The sequence below is a fragment of the Protopterus annectens genome, chromosome 17.part0, assembly GCF_019279795.1.
Source record: "Protopterus annectens isolate FY-2018-M chromosome 17.part0, PAN1.0, whole genome shotgun sequence".
In the NCBI taxonomy this organism is placed as follows: Eukaryota; Metazoa; Chordata; order Ceratodontiformes; family Protopteridae; genus Protopterus; species Protopterus annectens.
The window spans coordinates 742,278,005-742,298,073 of record NC_056751.1 but is presented as its reverse complement, the minus strand read 5'-3'; positions in this window follow the sequence as shown (position 1 = coordinate 742,298,073).

Below are 20,069 nucleotides of genomic sequence, written 5' to 3'. Positions count from 1 at the left end.
ACTCTTTGACAGATATCAGAAATTAACTGGAAAAAAACGACCTTAACAAGATGTTGTATATGAGTTATCAATAGATAACATGTACAAATAGGGAAAAACAAACAAAATAGTCTGAGACTTTCTACATTTGCTAGGCCATATTCTGTCTGAAACTGTTTTCAGAGGAGGAGTCTAAATGGACATTTTTTGGGGGAGAATCATACTTCATTTTTGTATGAGAATGTTTCCTGTATAGTTTGAATGATGAATTCATGTGTATAAAATACTTTATAACTAGTACTGTTTTAGTGAGTATGTGAAGGCTACAGTGCAGGTATTCTGCTGGTAATTACTGAGTTAATATGTAAATGTAATAAGACATGCCTGATGTACCCACTCAACTTGCCCTTCTGGGGAGTTGGAAAAAAAGACATATTTTTTTTTAATTTTATAGCATTTTAGGAATATTTTGTGTAATATTCATGTTCTGTGTGCTTTTCCTCATCTCATCTCATTAACAGTCTTATTACAAAACGCACATAATTGTCAAGAGGCATGTTTTCTTTGTGAGCCCAAACAGCTGTACGCTGATAAATGACTAATGAAGATGAAGTGGCAGCTGAATATTAGAAACTGTGAGAAAAATACTACTCTTACCGAGGCTATTTTTGCCTTTCTGCCTGGAAAGTAATGATGTATGCATTATGTAAACTCATCATTTTGTCAAATACAGTTATTAGTTCTACTCATGCTATTGTTCATGGCTGACAACCATATGTGAGGATTTAAATGCGTCTCTAATATTAAGTAATGACTCACTGGTCACATTTGATGATTTTCAGTACTAAGCTAATGAGATGCAGAAGGCAGCTATTTCATATATCCAACATGCTGTCTCAATGTGTTTACTAATTGCAAAGAATATGAAAAGGTAGTAGCAATGGAGGGTAAATAGGATATTCTGCTCTATTAGGATACAGTACGAGACAGACTGATACAGAGCATGTAGCTGTGAAAGCAGAATTGGTTCTCTAAAATGACAAATAGATCCATTTAATAAGCAAATAGATATGTGGAGTTTGATATGGGCTCAAAGTTAAACTAGCCAAGGCTGTTTTAGCTGCACACACAGTGACCATATGCTCAAATAAACGTACTTGTTCTTTTCTGCTAGGCTTGTAAATACAGAGCTGTATACAAAAACAGTGATGTAAGGGTGGTCATCATCATCATCATCATCATCACCATCATCACCATCATCATCATCGTCATCATCACCATCATCATTGTCACCATCACCATCATCATCATCACCATCATCATCATCATCATCATCACCATCATCACCATCATCATCATCATCACCATCATGATCATCATCATCATCATCATTGTCCCCCTTTTTCCCAATTTCTACATGGGATCAGTGTGTTGTGTCAACTGCCATCACCTTTCCTGATTCAGTGCCGCACTCCTGCCTGCTTTGACTTTCATGCCTGACTGTTGTGGGGCTCCTTTCACACAATCCATCCATCTCTTTGCTGGACACCCTCTTTTCCTCTTGTCTTCTTCCTGTCTGCCCCAATCATCTTCACCATATTATCTTCTGCTGTTCTGCACTTGTGCTTTAACCACCGTAATCTGTTATATTTTCTGTAATTGGCGCTACTTTGGCTTCTGCTCTTATGTCCTCATTTCTTCATCTGCCCCACAGTGTGTATCCTACCACCCGTCTCAGGCACTTCATCACCATCACCTCTAGCTTCCTTAACTACTCTGCCTTTACTCTCCACTTTTCTGTACCATATAATAATACTGGCTGCACCTCTGTTTTGTACATCTTACTTTTCAGCTTCTTTGGCATTCTTCTGTCATACACCCCTGACACTCTGTGCCAGTTGGCTGCAGTCCCTTTGATTCTAGCTTTCACCTACTCATTCAAACTTCCCTTCTCCTCAACCAATCCTCCCAGATTCTTGAAGCTGTTAACCTGTTCCACTATTTTCTCTTCTATCTCAGTTGTAAGCATCTTCTGATTTCCCCAGTTTTCTTCATTACCACTGTGTTATCTGTATTCAGTTTCATTCCAAGTGCCTTCAGTTTTGCATTCCATTCCCCTATCATTTGCTGAAGCTATTGCTCAGATTCTGCCAGTGATATCACATCATCTGCATATAACTACTTTGTTGATCCGTCCCCTCCAACCTGTTTGCTAATGTCACCCATCACCAGTACAAGTAGCACTGGGCACAGAGCTGAACCCTGGTGCGCACCCACTCCCAGTGGAAAACCCTGTGAAAGTTAGAACATTGTTTGCACTTGAGTCATTGGGTCCTTGTACATAGCTTACACTAATTCTACCAATGTTTCTGGGACTTTGAACCACTACAGGGCTACCGAAATCAGCTTTCTTGGGACTTTGCTCAGTTGGGCTCTTTCCTCATCTCTAGCGTCTTCTCAACTATCCATCTCACTGCAAACATCAGGTCAGTCATGCTGCATCCTGATCGGCATCTAAATTGCTCATCTCCCATCTTACTTTCTATTATTCTGTGTATTCGTTTATCAATCACCCTCTCCAGAACTTTCAGGCAGTGTAACAGAGGTTTGACATCTCTGTACTGCCCACAGTTGTGAATGTTCCCTTTGTTCTTGTACACTGGCACTATTATGCTTATTGTCCAATCATCTGGAATATGCTTTTTTCACCACTCTGCTATGAGTACCCTCAGGAGCCATGTCTCCCCTATCTTATCCAACATCCTGATTCTATCTGCTATGACCTCATCTGAGCCTTTTGTTTTCCCTGACTTCATTTTCCTTACTTCTGCTCTTACGTCTTTTAGGGTGGACTCCTCGTCTTTCATTGTAGGCTGTGTTTGGGGTAGTACAGCTTCATTGGTGTTCTCTTCATTCAGAAGATCCTGGATGTATTCCCTCCATCTGCCTTTGAAGTCCTGTTGACTGGTAAGGCTGTTGCTGACATCCATTATGAAGGGTGTCTGGCTATATTCTTTATCCTTTTGTCTTTGCCTTGAACCTGGTAAGAGTTTCTTTGTGCCATCTAAGTTCATAGATAGAGGTTCATAGATTAGTACTAGGTTAACTGACCTTGCAAACCATTTTAAGCCTAGCCAATTATCCCTTGTGAGACTCAAACCCTGCACCTTGTGTTTGTAAGGCAAACACCTTAACCATTAGGCCACCATCCCAACCCATCTACTGAATTATTTGCCACTAGCTGGTGCAGTACCTGTGATGCCTTGTTCTTTGCTACTGCTAGTGCCCTCTTTGCCTCTGTGATAACTGTATATGTCGTTTAAAAGCAGAATGTAGCTGGGTGTGATTTGTGATTTGATACTAAATGAGTAAAGAAGCTGTTCTTGTTTATTGTTTAACTTTTGCCTGTAGGTGGCAGTGTGGTGCACATGTTAGTGTTGCCTTGCAGCTCTCGATTTATCAGTTTGGTTCTCCACTGTGGCATGATAGCTTTTCTTTTCAGTCAGCATGTCCTCCTTTGTGTCCATGGAGTTTTGCTGGGTGTTTCTTTTTCCTTTCACATCCCAGATATTTTTATTGTTGTGTGACCAGTTAATGATTGGGATAGGCTCCATCTGCCCTGTAACATGAACTCATAGGCAGGTAATCCAAAATGAATGAGCTTTGTGGGCAGTATAAATACTCCACATACAATTCAGGTAAATAATACAGTACTTAGTAATACAGTACTTAGTAATACATTACTTAGTTTGTTAAGTAAACAAGTGCACGGATACGCTGGCACCTTTTAACATTGTCGCTTACCTGGTGCCAAAGCATGCCAAGATAGAATTCAAAGATTATTGTACAAAGTAGTTAAGGGGATTAATGTTAAACAGGTGAGTTAAAAGTAGAATTCACATATAAAACAACTGTTAACTAGCAAAATATGGTCTTATACACATGCACACACACACACACACACACACACACACACACACACACACACATATATAGGCATGGGTGCACACGCATGTTTATGCCAACACACACACACACACACACACACACACACACATATATATATATAGACATGGGTGCACACGCACGTTTATGCCAGCACACACACACACATATATATATATATATATAGACATGGGTGCACACGCACGTTTATGCCAGCACACACACACACACACACACACACACACACACACACACATCTGCTAAATGTTTGTACTGTACAGTGTAGACATACATGTTTACAATTGCCCAGTGATTGGTATGAAGTCCCTCAGCTGAGTGTGTGCTGTCCAAATGAGCAGAGCTAGGAGGTATGCAGGTTGTTGTTTCTGTTTAATAGTCACTGTGATTCACTGTACAATAATTATTGAGGAACTATTTTGACAAAAGATTATTTGTATTTCTGTTGAGCTTTTCTCTGTGTATTACAAAGAAAAAAAGACTGTTTTGTCTAGTTTGTTGACATACTTTTATTGACATATTTATTCATGCATTCATTTTAATTTTGAATAAAATGCATTAACTTGGGATTGCATAGTGTGCTTCAATGGGCTGGTGCTACAATTTATTGAGGTGAAGGGGAAAGGAATCTGTTGCCATGACAACACATGCTCTGGGATTACCTACTGTGCTAGCAAGGATATGACGAGGAGTGTAGTAATGGTTGAACGATCATGCAATTTCTTCAGCTATGTCCGCTCTTATTTTACAGTGCCTGAGAGAAAAAGAATGATTAATAATACTAATTAATACAAAAGATGTGGAAAAATGTGATCACAGGATTGCAATCGTATTCAAAAACCTAGTACCTACCTGTTTTATAGAAAATGACTATAAAGTCAATCCATATCAGTCAAGTATGTGACTTGAGGTGCCTGTGCTGAAAGAATACAGACTGGCACACTGAATTCTGGTTTATGCGTTATTACTTTATAAACACTTTCTAGTGGTATCAGGTTTTCTGAATTAAAACATGAATTTAACTGCAGGGTTACCCAAATAGTCTGGTAGTTTTGCTTAACAATAATCCAGTTGTAGACACTAGCTAATATCTGAGCAAGTACTTTTTTTCCTTTCATTAAGCAGACCAAAGTGTAAAAAAGTGACACAGACAAACCAATTAGTAAAAACTACAAGAAAAACCTAGCCAAGCTAGAGTGTTCACTGTGTGATACCTTAAATCTCCTGTAATAGTAGTCCATGGGATATATGCAAATGACCCTTTAAGGACAGCAAGTGCTTCAGCTACATGGCTACTGAATGTCCATGACTTTTTACTTTTCATACGTGTTTATGGATACATACAGGCCAACAAAACCAAACCCCACTACCTGTGGACATGCATGTTTCCACTTTCTTATGACCTTGTCATCACAGCATAAGTGGACTGTTTGGCTATAGTTCAGAAACACAGGGTCTTTAAACCCAGCTGATGTTCATAACCATTAAGGTGTCTACAAAATATTCCAACTAACATCCAAACTAAAGAGTAAAAAGGTCACTGTGCTGATGAGGTCATAAGAAGGCCGAAGCATGCATATCCGCAGCTAGTGGGGTTTGGCTTTTTTGGCCTGAATGTATTTTTAAAGCTTTAAATAAAAGTAAAAAGTCATGGACATTCAGAATCCACATAGCTGAAGCACAGGATGTCCTTAAGCGGTCATTTGCATTTATCACATGGTCCTCTATTCATCATCATCAGCCCCCTTTTTCCCATTTGTCTACATGGGGTCAGGGTACCGTGTTAACTGTGGTCAACTCTCTCAATTCAGTGTCACACTCCTGCCTTCTGAGACAGTCAGGCATGAATTTTGAAGATCTTCTTTCACACAATCCATCTTTGCTGGATGTCCTCACTTCCTCTTACCTTCTTCCTGTCTGTCCCAAATCTTCCTCACCAGATTGTCTTCTGCTTTTCTATGCATGTGCCCAAACCACCGTAATCTGTTCTCTTTGATCTTTTCTGCAATTGGAGTTACTTTGGCTTTCCTCTGATGTCCTCATTTCTTCATCTGTCCCACAGTGTGCATCCACCCACCTTTCTCAGGCACTTAATTTCCATCACCTCTAGCTTCTTCAACTGTTCTGCCTTTATTGTCCAGGTTTCTGTACCATACAGTAGTACTGGTTCCACCACTGTCTTCTACACCTTACTTTTCAGCTTCTTTGGCAGTCTTCTGTCATAGACTACACCTGACACTCAATGCCAGTTGGCTGCAGCCCCTCTGATTCTATCTTTGACCTCTTCATTCAGACTTCCCTTCTCCTCAACCACCCCTCCCAGATACTTGAAGCTGTTTACCTGTTCCACTATCTTCCCTTCTATCTCTATTCTCAGCTTCTTCTGATTTCCTCAGTTTGCTGCCATTACCACCATCTTATCTCTGCTTAGTTTCATCCCATGTGCCTTCAGATTTGCATTCTATTCTCCTATCCTTTGCTGAAGTTCTTGCTCAGAGTCTGCCTGTACTGCCACACCATCTGCATACAGCAGCTTTGTTGATCCATCCCCTCCAACCTGTTTGATAATGTAGTCCATCACCAGTATGAACAGCAGTGGGCTCAGAGCTGAACCCTGATGTACACCCACTCCCACTGGGAACCCCCTCTGTGAGAACGAACACTGTTCGTACTTGAGTCATTATGTCCTTGTACATAGCCTGTAATAATTCTACCAGTGTTTCTGGGACTTCAAACCACTGCAGTACTGCTCAGATCAGCTTTCTTGGGACCTTGTCATATGCTTTCTCCAAATCTAGGAATGCCCAGTTGGACTCTCTCCTCATCTCTAGCTTCATCTCAATATCTGTCTCAATGCAAACATCAGGTCAATTGTGCTGCATCCTGATCTGAATCCAAACTGCTCTTCTCCCATCTTACATTCTACTAGTCTGCATATCCATTATCAATCACCCTCTCCAGAACTTTCATGCAATGTGATAGGAGTTTGATGCCTCTGTATTGCCCACAGTTGTGGATGTCCCCTTTGTTTTTATACACTGGCACGAATATGCTTATTCTCCAGTCATCTGGGATAAGCCTTTCTCTCCACACTGCTATTAGTACCCTCAGCAGCCATTTCTCCCCTATCTCACCCAGCATTTTTATCATATCTGCTGTGACCTCATCTGAGCCTACTGCTTTCCCTGACTTCATCTTCCTTAGTACTGTTCTTACTTCTTTTAGGATGGACTCCTCTTCTTCTCTCATTGTAGGCTGTTTCTGGGCCAGTACAGCTTCTGTGGGGTTTCTTCATTCAGAAGCTGCTAGAAATACTCCTTCCATCTGCCTTTGGACCTTTGGACTGGTGAGCAGGTTGTTGCTGGCATCGCTTATATAGGGTGTCTGACTATCATCTTTATATTTCTGTGTTTGCCTTGCAACCTGATATAGTTTCTTTGTGCCATTTACTGAGTCACTTTCCAGAAGTTGGTATAGTGCCTCCAATGCCCTATTCTTTGCTATTGCAACTTTTTCTTAGCTTCTTTGTTACCCAACCAGTAGTCCTTCCTAGCCTGGTCAGTCTTTTCTGTCTCCAACTTTTTCCAGCCCTCCTTCCTTCTTTTGACGACTTCCTAGATTTCTGCATTCCACCACCAGCTTTCCTTATGTACCTTATTTCCATACCTGGCTAAGCCACATATCTGTTCTGTAGTCCTAACACATGCTGTTATTAGGCGCTGCCATTCTTCTTCAACTCCACCTGTTTCCTCCTCTTCTTGGGATGCTAGAGCCCTGAGTAATTCCTTGAACTGTTGTACTTTCTCTCCAGTCAACTTCCAGGTCTTCAGCCTGGTCTCTGCTGACCTTAGAGCCTTCTCTGACCACTGCTTGCAGCTGATTGTGGCAACTAGTGGTTTATGCTGTGGGCCGACTGTTTCACTGGGGATAGGTTCACAGGTAGGTTCATAGGTTCATAGGAAGGTACTAGGCTATCTGCCCAAGGGCATTTTTAAGCCTAGCCAGAGTGTGCCAGCTTTCGCCGCCCCATTGATTAATTAACTGAGCCTCTGTCAAGCAGAGCCAATGAAGTGATCCGAGGGGTGTATTTTCTGTTACCCATCCACTCGTCAAGGCTTCTCTTAAAGAGTGTTAGTGATGGGCTCTGCCTAATGTAGTTAGGAATTTTGTTCCAAAGCATGGGGAGTCTCTCTGACAGGAATCTATCCCTCCAGCATGTTCTATTTATTGTTGTGGTGAGGTTTAGCTCACTAGAGCGCATGGCTCGAAGTGACTTGGATTTCTTTAGGTGGAGCATGTCCATCAATTCTGAGTTGGACATGGCTTTGTAAGTCAGGCAGAGATCACCTCTGAGTAAACGATATGCCACTGAGTACAGCCGGAGTTTTTTCAGTCGGGCTGCATAGGACATATGTTTGAGACCAGTAATCCTCTTGGTGAGGTGCTTTTGTGGTCTTTCCAACTGTTGGAAGTGTCTTGGGAGGTACATCCCAAATGTGGCATTGTACTCTATGATGGGTCTGATGAGTGACAAGTAGAGGGGCACTATAACCTCTTTATTTCTAGATGCGAACCCCTTAGTAATTAGATGGGCCACATAAAAGGATTTCCTAACTACTTTGGCAATATGATTGTCAAAGGAGAGATTACTATCTACCTGGGTCCCCAGATCTCTTACTACCTCTTCTGTATTAAGGGGCTGCCGCCTATGTGGTAATTCGTGGGTGATTTGTTTTTCCCAAACGGGATGACTATGCATTTTTTGGCATTTAGCTTGAGGCCATGACTTTGACACCAGGTGTCTGTCTCAGTAAGGCCTTTTTGAAGGATGTCCGTGTCACCCGGAGAGTCAGTTATGGCTCCCAGTTTGCAGTCATCGGCGAACATGGTTAGCCATAGTCCTCCTGTGTTTGCCTGTACTTCTGAGAAATATATGCCAAACAGTAGGGGTCCCAGAACCGAGCCTTGTGGGACACCACTTGTGACTGGTTTAGAGTCGGACCTGGAGCCCACTATTCTTACTGTGTGAGTTCTGTCTGTAAGCCAGTTGACAACCCATCTTGTGACATAGGGGTTTATGTTCAGGCTGGTGAGTTTTTCTTTAATACCCGAGTGAAGAATGGTGTTGAACACCTTGGCGAGATCAAGGTAGGCTGTGTGAACCACCTTTCCCTAGTCTATGGCCTTGGTGACTGTCTCGAAGAAGTCAACCAGGTTTAGTAGGCATGATCTGCCCTTAACAAAGCAGAACTGGGTCGGGTCAAGTGTATGGAGGTTCCCAATGTCTTTGTTAGTGAGTTCCATGATGATGCACTCCATAGCCTTGCAGACCAGGCTAGTCAGGCTTATGGGGCAATAGTTACCAGGGTCAGTTGTGGCCCCTCCTTTGTGGAGCAGAATACCATTGCTGTGCACCATTCTATGAGCATGTAGCCTGTGGAGAGGCTGAGGTTGAACAGCGTGTTTAGATGGGGGGTTAGTTCGTTCTGTAGTTTGTGCAAGACGCAGCCTGGGACACCATCTGGCCCCATAGATGCTGTGTTTTGGGCTTTTGAAAGGGCTGTTTTCACCTGTGCTTCTGTGATTTCCAGGACACTACACTTTTCTGGTATTGTTGTGGGCCCTTTTGAAGGTGAGAGGGAGGTGAAATTTGCACTGAATCTATCTGCCAGGATGTTGGCAATATCAGTAGGTTCAGTATATTTTGTGCTATTTTGCACTAGCTCAGATCATATCTGTGAGTTGCCACTTAGATTCTTGACATAGCTAAAGAAGGCTTTGTGGTTATCTTTTGAATCCTTGGCTATTTTTCCTTTGAAGTTAGCCATGGATGATTTTATGAGGGGCCTTAGTTTCTCACTGATACTGATCAGGGATGTCTTTCCTTCTTGGGATTTGCTTTTTTCTGAACTAGTTTCCTCCTTCTGTTGTATAACCTGTTTATGGCAGGGGTCCACCAGACTGGTTTCCTTCTCTTAGCTGATCCAGGGCATTTGAGTTGATAAATTCCAGGAAGCGCTGAGCCTGGGAGTTTGTACTTGAGTAGTTTTCCCAGTTAATGGTAGGGTAATTGAAATTGCCCAATATCAGGGTGTTCGGTAGGACCTTCATGTTTTCCAGTGTCTCCAGAAAGGCGGAGTGGTGGCCCTGGGTCATGCAAGGTGATCTGTAGCAGGCCACAATTTGCATTGCAGATTTGCCCGATGTTAGTTGCACATGGATGATCTCAGAGGCATCATGCTGCGCCACTAACCTGGAGATGGGAGTATCCTTGATGAATATGGATACATCCCCTCCTTTTGTGTTTCGGTCCGTGTTCTGTGGTCGAAATGTGTGGTATGAGTTGTAGCCCAGTAGTGCTGGAGTGCTCTCTGGAGCCTTGAACCAGGTTTCAGTTACTGCACAGATGTTGACGTTCTCCATACTTAGGAGTGCTTCAAGCGCATGCATTTTGAGATTTAAACTCCTGGCGAAGAGTAACATAACCCTCATTTTTTTACTTGTGCTGTTTACGATGGTGGGTTTGAATTTTGAGCCTTGCCTAAAAAAGGTACTATGGGGGCAGCAAGAGCCTTGGCCAGTATTCGAAAGCCAAGGGGTGACAGGTGCAAGCTGTCTCTTGTGAAGCAACGTGGCTTGTCGAGCATGTCATCCCAGGCTGACAGACACTGGATCCCCTTTGAATGACACCAGAAGCTTAGCCAATTGTTGAAATTGATCATTTTTTCTTTATACTGAGGTATCATTCTTGGTGAGGGCAGGATGCTGCTCAGGATCATACCCACCTGGGCTACATGATCAGAGAGCTCTTCCATGTCTCTTTTCATGTAATCCAGGGAGGTACATCTCAGGTCATTCACACCAACATGAACAATGACAGAGTCATATTTATACTTGTTCCAGAGTGACCTGAGTGCTTGTGTTATGTGGCGGATCCTGGCACTCGACAGGCAGCTAACCGTAACCTTCTCCTTATTCAGCCTAGTGAGTGGGACGTCAGTCTGCCTGACTATAGAGTCACCTGTTACTAGTGTCTTAGGTATGCTATTTTGCCTTAAGGACTGTGATTGTGCGGCACATTGATTTTGTGTTTTATGTGTTGTCTGGTTTGTGATGGGAGGTGCAGGTTTTGTGGGTGTCTGCTTTGGAGCTCTCTGATGCTTTTTCAGGTTTTTATTTAGAGCCTCCGAATATGATTTTGTGTATTTATGTGTATTTTTTGCCAGTGCTGGTTTAGTAGGTCTGTGAGAGGCTGGAGGTGTGGTGCAAGTGTTAACCTTCTCCTCATGACTGTCTGTTCCAGTCTTGGGTGGAGAAACCTTAGCCTCCAGTTTGGCTATATAATTGCATCTCTCGCATATGTTAGTGTTTTGTGGTAGGAGGAGAGGCATGTCTGTGTACATGAGGCAGTTGTAACATTGCCTCAAGATACCCAGATTCACCAGCTGGACTGGAGAGTACACCTGAAGTTGCCCTTTGGTCATGCCTGAATAGTAGGGTGAGCTGCTTAGTCGCTTGGTTGGTGAGGGGTGGATAAAGAGCCTTGCCCTGCTGGGCAGTCAAGTGTCAGGGTATATTAGTGCTTGCTATTAGGTCTGAGCAAGTGCTGGACTGTAGGATGCTTTTTGAGTGCTTAGGTTGAGAGTTAGACTAGTTTCAAGTGAAAAACTGAAGAAGAGACTTAGTGGGGCCAGGAATAATTTAACCCTAGCTAACCAGTGCTGCCCGGTGCACAAAACCGTGCAAACGCATTTTTTAAACTACTAACTTCTGGGCTGGAACCACTCCTCCAGGGACAGATGGCTGCTCAAAGTTCCCCTCTCTCATAGGTGAACAGAGAAACTTCCCTCTATCCAAGTAAGGTATGGACAACTCAGAAACTTGTAACACAGCCCTGAATTCAGCACTAACCTGAAAACTGGACTATACTAGCTTAGAAAGGCAGGAAACAAGAATTTTTTTTTTTTTTTGAAAAGATAAGGCAAAAACAGTAAAAAGTACACTTAAAACAGCTTTAAATGACTACAAGCGATCAGAAAAGGCTATCACACTTTAGTGTGTAGCCTACAACAGTTAAACAATTTATTTAAACAAAAAACTTTTTAAAAGTGCAGGCAGTCAAATAAGTACAATATGTGAAAAAAAAACAAGCTTTTAAATCACAATAAGTGCTGGAGAAATCAGCGTTTAGGTGGAAAACAGTAAAGTACAGCAAGAAAATACAGAAAACTGATACTCAATCACTCCAAAGTCTCTCTTTTAAGCTAGAAGGCGTGTATTAGTTTAAGGCTTTCTAGTGTTTTACAGTAGGTTAGTTACAGGAAAGATGGGAAACAAGGGCAGATGTGGTCTTTTAAACCAGAAAGTTGAAAGAGGGGGACAGCTTCCAGAATGATCAATAAACTACAATTCCTGGGCCAAGAACCACTCCTCTCGTGGTAGACAGGCTACCTAGTACTTACCACTCCCACTGATAAGCTAGAAGGCTGCACTCCAACACAAAGGCTTGGGGGACTCAGAAGCTTACAAACAGTCCTGGATACAGCAAATCTGTACCTGGACTAGACTAGTTAGGGGAAAGGTGAGGATCAAGCACAAACATGGGTTTTAAAACCAGAAAGTTGAGAGAGAGATGGAAAAAACTGCCCAAATGGCCAATAAACTACAATTTCTGGGCCAGAACCACTTCTCTTCTGGTGGATAGGCTACCTAGTGCTTACCACTCCCACTGATAAGCTAGAAGGCTTCCCTCCAACACAGGAAGGCTTGCGGGGCTCAGAAGCTTACCAACAGTCCTGGATACAACAACTCTGTATCTGGACTAGGCTAGTAACAGGAAAGGTGGGAAACAGCGCAAGTGCGGCTTTTAAACCAGCAGGTTGAAAGAGATGGGAAAAAATTGCCCAAACTGCCAGTAGCTACAATTTCTGGGCCAGGAACCACTCCTCTTGTGGTAGATAGGCTACCTAATGCTTACCACTCCCACTGATAAGCTAGAAGGCTTCCCTCCAACACAGAAAGGCTGAGGGGGGGGCTCAGAGTCCTGGATACAGCAAATCTGTACCTGGATTAGACTAGTTACAGGAAAGGTGGGGGACAAGTGCAAATGCAGGCTTTTAAGCCAGCAAGTTGAAAGAGATGGAAAACTGCCTAAACAGCCAATAAACTACAATTTCTGGGCCAAAACTCACACTTCCTGTGGTAGATAGGCTACCTGATGCTTACCACTCCCACTGATAAGCTAGAAGGCTTCCTTCCAACACAGAAAGGCTGGGGGGGGGGCTCAGAAGCTTACAAAGAGTCCTGGATACAGCAAATCTGTACCTGGACTACACTAGTAACAGGAAAGGCAGGAAACAAGCACAAACACAGGTTTTTGAATCAGAAGGTTGTAAGAGATGGAAGAGCTTCCCAAACGGCCAATAAGCTATAATTTCTGGGCCAGAAAACTCTCCTCCTGTGGTAGATAGGCTATCTAGTGCTTACCACTCCTACTGATAAGCTAGAAGGCTTCCCTCCAACACAGAAAGGCTTGGGGGGCTCAGGAGCTTACAAACAGTCCTGGATACAGCAAGTCTGTATCTGGACTAGACAAGTTACAGGAAAGGCAGGAAACAAGCTAGGAATTTTTTTTTACAGAAAAGCAGCTAAAATAGCAGTAAATACAATTCAAATGCAGTGCAGGCTAGCACACATGTATCAATATTATAGCAAATACAATTTAATTGCAATCATGACTTTGCAATCATGGATTCTGCCCCATGCCTTTTCCTTACTAGGAGGAAGTCTACCTGAGTTGCATGTTGACTACTCTTGTATGTGATCTTGTGACTGTCTCTCTTTCTGAACCATGTGTTGGTTACTATCAAGCCATTTGCCAGACAGAAGTCTAGAATGGCTTCTCCTTCTTTATTCCTGTTGCCCCACCCATATGGACCCAGGCAGTCCTCATATCCTGTTCTGTCTGTCCCAGTATGTGCATTCAAGTTACCCATTATCAACACCAATTCATGTTGTCCTGCTTTATCTAGTAGGCCCTGCAACTGCTGTCTGAATGCACTCTTTTCCTCACTATCACAACCCTGCTGTGGGGTACAGGCTGAGATTGTCAATACTGCCCAATCATTACACTAGAGTCTGATTCTGATGATGTCCCTCACTGCCTTCTGAAACCTCTCTCTCACCACAGTTCCTACACCATTTTTAGCCTGCCCTCCACCTGAGTAGTAGACTCTGGATCCCAAGCCAAGTGGCTTTGCTGCACTGCCCTTCCATCTCATCTCCTGGATACATAGGATGTCCAGCCTCCTCTGTATCATCATGTCATCCACTTCCAAGATGGGTCCTGTCAGTGAACCTACATTAAGCATAGCAATTCTCAGTTCATTTTTGGCAGGTTGGTTGGTTTTACATCCAGCTTTTGCTCAACAGAGCTATCCCAGGTAACCCAGGCTGGGCAACTAGATACCGGCCAACCAGTAGCTTATTGACCCTGGGCTGCTGGGCTGGCCAATAGGGGCACATATCCCCCTCCCACCATTAGCAAGAGTCCCTGGTGTGGTCAGAGTAGGCCGGGTCCTCAACCCACTTATCACCAGTAACTACCCATGCCCATTTTTGGCGACATTAGTCAACATGATCAAATCACCAAGAGCCATATTTTACACCGTCAAGTGGCTAGCCCTGCCACGGTGCATCTGGTCTCTATTATAGGAGGTTTAAGGTATCACACAGTGGAAACTCTAGCTTGACTAGGATTTTCTTGCAGTTTTTAGTAATTGGTTTGTCTGTGTGAACTTTTTACTCTTTGGGTTAGATGTTATTTGGAATATTTTGCAGACATCTCACTGGTTATGAACATTAACTGGGTTTAACAACCCTGTGTTTCTCAAGTATAGCCAAACAATCCACTTATACTGTGCTGATGAGGTCATAAGAAGATCAAAACATGTGTGCCTACAGCTAGTGGGCTTTGGCTTTATTGGCCTGAATGTATCTATAAAAACTTAAAAAAGGAAAAAGACATGGACATTCAGAAGTCATATAGCTGAAGCACTAAATGTTCTTAAGGAGTTATATGCACATATCCCATATGCCTCTATTACAGGAGGTTTAAGGTATCAAACAGTGAAAAGTCTAGCTTAGATAATGTTTTCTTGTAGTTTTAATTTTTAACCAGAGATACTTTAATCTTTATCTTAATATAAAGGCACTGTACAAGTTGCACAAATATAGATCAGCTGTTACTACATTCTTTATTCTACCCTATATATTTTATATTGTGAATATGCTACAGGAAAATAGGAGTTACAAACTAACCAAGACATAAGGCCATTTCAGCCCTGCCAGTACCCACTCTTTGGCCTTGCCAGTCTTTTCAAGGAGTACTAGACCAGTCATACCAGCAATGAATTTGTGAATACCCATCCAGTTGTCCAGATCTTTTTTTAAAGGAAGTCAGTGTGTCTCACTGCTTAATTTGGAGAGAAAGTTTGTTCAATAGAAGAAGTATCAGTTGTGTAACAAATCCATTCCTCTTCCTAATCTTGGCCTTATGTCTTAAAAACAAGTTCCGATCCTGCTACCATAAAATTGCCAAATTTGACATAGGCTAGTCCTACCACTCCCATCACTACCTAGCTCCAAAAAAACTAAACTGGCTCGAACTCATATATAATAACAATATAAAATACATATGGTAGAATAAAGAATGTAGTAACAGCTGATCTATATTTGTGCAACTTGTACAGTGCCTTTATATTAAGATAAAGATTAAAGTATCTCTGGTTAAAAATTAAAACTGCAAGAAAACATTAGCTAAGCTAAGTACAAATATGACTCTGTCATTGTCCATGTTGGTGTGAATGACCTGAGACATACTTCCCTGGACTACATGAAAAGGGACATGGAGGAGCTGTCTGGTCTTGTAGCCCAGGCAGGTATGACCCTAGCCCTGAGTAGCATCCTGCCATCACCCAGAATGATACCACAGTACAAGGACAAAATGACTGATGTCAACAATTGGCTAAGCTTCTGGTGTCATTCTAAGGGGATCCAGTATCTGTCTGCCTGGGATGACATGATCGACAAACCACAATGCTTTGCCAGAGATGGCCTGCACCTGTCACCCCTGGGATTCCGGATACTGGCTAAGGCTCTAGCCACCCCTACAGTGCCTTTTTTTAGGCAAGGTTCAAATGACAAATTCACCACTGTAGCAGGTACAAGCAAGAAGCATCTGAGGGTATTGCTACTCAATGCTAGAAGTCTAAACCTCAAAATGCACTCACTCGAGGCACTCCTTAAAATGGAGAACATTGACATCTGTGCAGTGACAGAGACCTGGTTCAAGGCTCCAGAGTGTACTCCTGTATTACCAGGCTATAATTCAAACCACACCTTTCAGCCACCTAACCTGGACCGAAACACTAAAGGCGGAGGCGTGTCCATATTCATTAAGGATATCCACACCTCCAAGCTAGTTGCTCAGCATAATGCATCCGAGATTATCCAAGTGCAACTAACTCTGGGCAAGACCGCAATCCAAATTGTAGCTTGCTACAGATCCCCCACCATGCCCCAGGATTCCCACTTCTCATTTCTTGATACACTGGAAAATATTAGGGTACAATCTAACACCCTAATAATGGGCAATTTCAACTACCCCACAATTAACTGGGAAAACTACTCATCTACCAACTCTTGTGCTCAACGTTTTCTGGAATTCATAAATTCCAGTGCCTTGGATCAACTTATCCAGACCCCCATCAGGGGCAGCAATATCCTAGACCTGGTTATTACCAACATGGGCAACCGGTGCTCCACACCAGAGGTCAATTTCTCGTTGGTCAGATCCGACCACAAGCTAATCATCCTAGACATCCACATCCCTCCCCCACCCCCCATTAGGGAAACCACAGTAAAAATTCTCCAAAGCCAACTTCATGCTTCTTAAGACAGAAGTGGCAAACTTCACGACACCCATGCTGACAGACAATAGAGGTATGACTGCTGAATCCTACACAAATGCACTTTATAAGCACTTACACAAGTGCATGTATCATGCAATCCCTAACAGGACCAAACTGCTATCCTCCAAAAAAAGGAAGCCAATCTGGTGGTCCCCTGCCATAAACAAATTCTACAACAGAAAAAGAAACTGTTGCAAAAAAGAGTAAAATCCCATGATTGGAGAAAATCCCTGGACAGCCTCAGTAAGAAGCTGAGATCCCTCATAAAATCCTCCAAAGCTAGTTACGAAAACAAAATTGCCACTGACTCTAAAGACAACCACAAAGCATTCTATAGCTATATCAAGACTCTCAATGGCAACACTCAGATCTGCTCTGAGTTACAGCACAATGGTACTAAATATACAGAACCAATTGATATTGCCAACATCCTGGCAGATAGGTTCTGTGCTAACTTTACCCCCCTTGTCATCTCCTAAAGGGCCCATCTCTATACCAGAAGAATGCAAAGTTCCTGTAATCATGGCTGCACAGGTAAAAAACACACTCTCCAAAGCCAAGAACACAGCATCCATGGGACTTGACAACATCCCAGGCTATGTTCTACATGAACTACAGAACGAACTGGCACCCCACCTAAGTACCATGTTCAATTATAGCCTCACCTCAGGCTATGTGCCCACTGAATGGTGCACAGCGACGGTTATCCCACTCCACAAAGGGGGAGCCACCACGGACTCCAGAAACTACTGGCCCATTAGCCTGATGAGCCTGGTCTGCAAGGCTATGGAACGTATCATCATGGAACTTATAAACAATGACATTGGTAATCTCCAAACTCAGGACCTCACCCAGTTCGGGTTTGTAAAAGGCAGATCATGTCTCCTAAACCTGATAGACTTCTTTGAAGCAGACACCAAAGGCGTAGATGAGGGTAAGGTGGTTCACACAGCCTATCTAGATCTTGCCAAGGCTTTCGACACCATCCCCCACTCTGGAATTATAGATAAACTCACTAAACTAGGTATAAATCCTTATGTCACAAGATGGGTTGTGAACTGGCTCACTGGCAGAACCCACACTGTGAAAGTAGCAGACTGCAAATTCAACTTCAGACCAGTGACGTGGAGTACCACAGGGTTCAGTCCTGGGTCCTCTCCTGTTTGGTATCTGCTTGCCTGAAGTACAGGCTAACACAGAAGGCCTTTGGCTAATGAAGTTTGCAGATCACTGCAAACTAGGAGCCATAATCATAACTCCAAAAGATGTGGACATCCTACAAATGGGCCTCGCTGAGACAGATGCCTGGTGTCAAAGCCATGGCCTCAAGCTCAATGCCAAAAAGTGCATTGTCATCCCTTTTGGTAAAAACTCTGTAACCATGAACTACCACATAGGTGGTAGTCTACTTAACACCAAAAGTGTGATAAGAGACTTTGGAACACAGGTGGACAGTAGTCTCTCCTTTGATAATCACATCGCCACAGTAGTCAGGAAATCCTTCTACGTCACACACCTCATCACAAAAGGTTTCTCATCCAGGTAAAAAGAGGTAATTGTTCCCCTCTACTCATCACTCATTAGACCCATTATAGCGTACAATGCCCTTTTTGGTATGTACCTCACAAGACATCTATAACAACTGGAAAGGCCGCAGAAATACCTCACAAAGAGGATTACTGGCCTCAAGCAGATGCCCTAAGAAAACCGCCTCAAAAAACTGCAGCTTTACTCTGTCGCATATCGCCTACTCAGAGGCGATCTCTGTCTAACACACAAAGATATGTCAAACTCAGAGCTTTTGGACATGCTCAAATTAAAGAAATCCCAATCCCTATGAGCTACACGCTCTAGGGACCTAAACCTCATCACCACAATAAACAGAACATGCTGGAGGGATAGATTCCTGTCCAAGAGACTTCCCATACTCTGGAACAAACTACCTATCTATATCAAACAAAGCTCCTCATTAGCACTCTTCAAGAAAAATCTTGATGATTGTATGGGAGATAGGAAATTCACCCCGGGGATCACTTCTGTGGCTCTGCTTGACAGTGGCACAGGAAAATAATTTTCTTGGGTGGCGAAAGCCAGGGTACCTTTTGGCTAGGCTTATATAGGCCTTAGAGCCAATAGCCTAGTACCTACTTATGAACCTATGAACCTATGAACTCACACACCACCTAAACCTAGCTCAGCTGTCTTCTGCACATAAAATGATATATACAGCCGATAGTTGCCCAGCCCTTAAATCTGTCCTAAAACCCTACATCCCTACCAGACCCTTCAGTCTGAAAACAAACAACTCCTAACCATCTCCATTCCAAACAAAAGAGCTGGACAGTGTCTATACTCATGCTGCCGCCAAGCTCTGAAATCAACTAACATCACTACCACTGCGTGCTTTAACAACTTCAAACACACCCTAAAAAACATTTTCTTTGTACTCAGACCTGCTGCTGCTCTTTCCCAATCAGGTGAACTTCATTCACTCTTAGGGCCTTTCCTTTCTGCATCTGGAGATCCCTAGACCATGAATTTCATCCACTAACCATTACCATATCAAACTAAGAAACTTTATGTATTTCTGCACATCTAACTATTCCCATCCTACTCCACAATTCTTCTAAGCCTATGCTTGTTTCTAATCCTCTGATCCCCTACCTGGCCCTCATTCTTTATCCTAACCCTACCTAAAAAAATGTTGCAATCTACCACATTACTTTTATTTAGCATTACCCGTCTAGTACATGTTTTATTATTGTATCTACCTGTCTGTGCTTATTTAGTATTCATCATGTATGTAATGTGTGCTTTAATACTTGCTATTGTCTTGTTCATGCACAATGTCTTAACTTTCATGTATCATTTGGAGCTTTTCTCCTCAGGCCTCCACTGAAAATAGGTTCCTGACCCAGTTGGACTTTCCCAGTAAGCAAATGCTAAATAAGTAAATAAAATAAAAAAATCTTACTTATATGTTGGGAATGATTTGGGTCTCTGGCTAAACTGTTAGCTGGATTATTTTATTCATTAAGCTATAAAAGTTTTTGGACTACTAGACCCCTTATAGCCTTACAAGTAAGTCACAAGTCATCCTTAAAGAGTTTAGATGAAACTGGCTATAGTTTTTTTTGGTAGTTAAAGTCTTTTAAT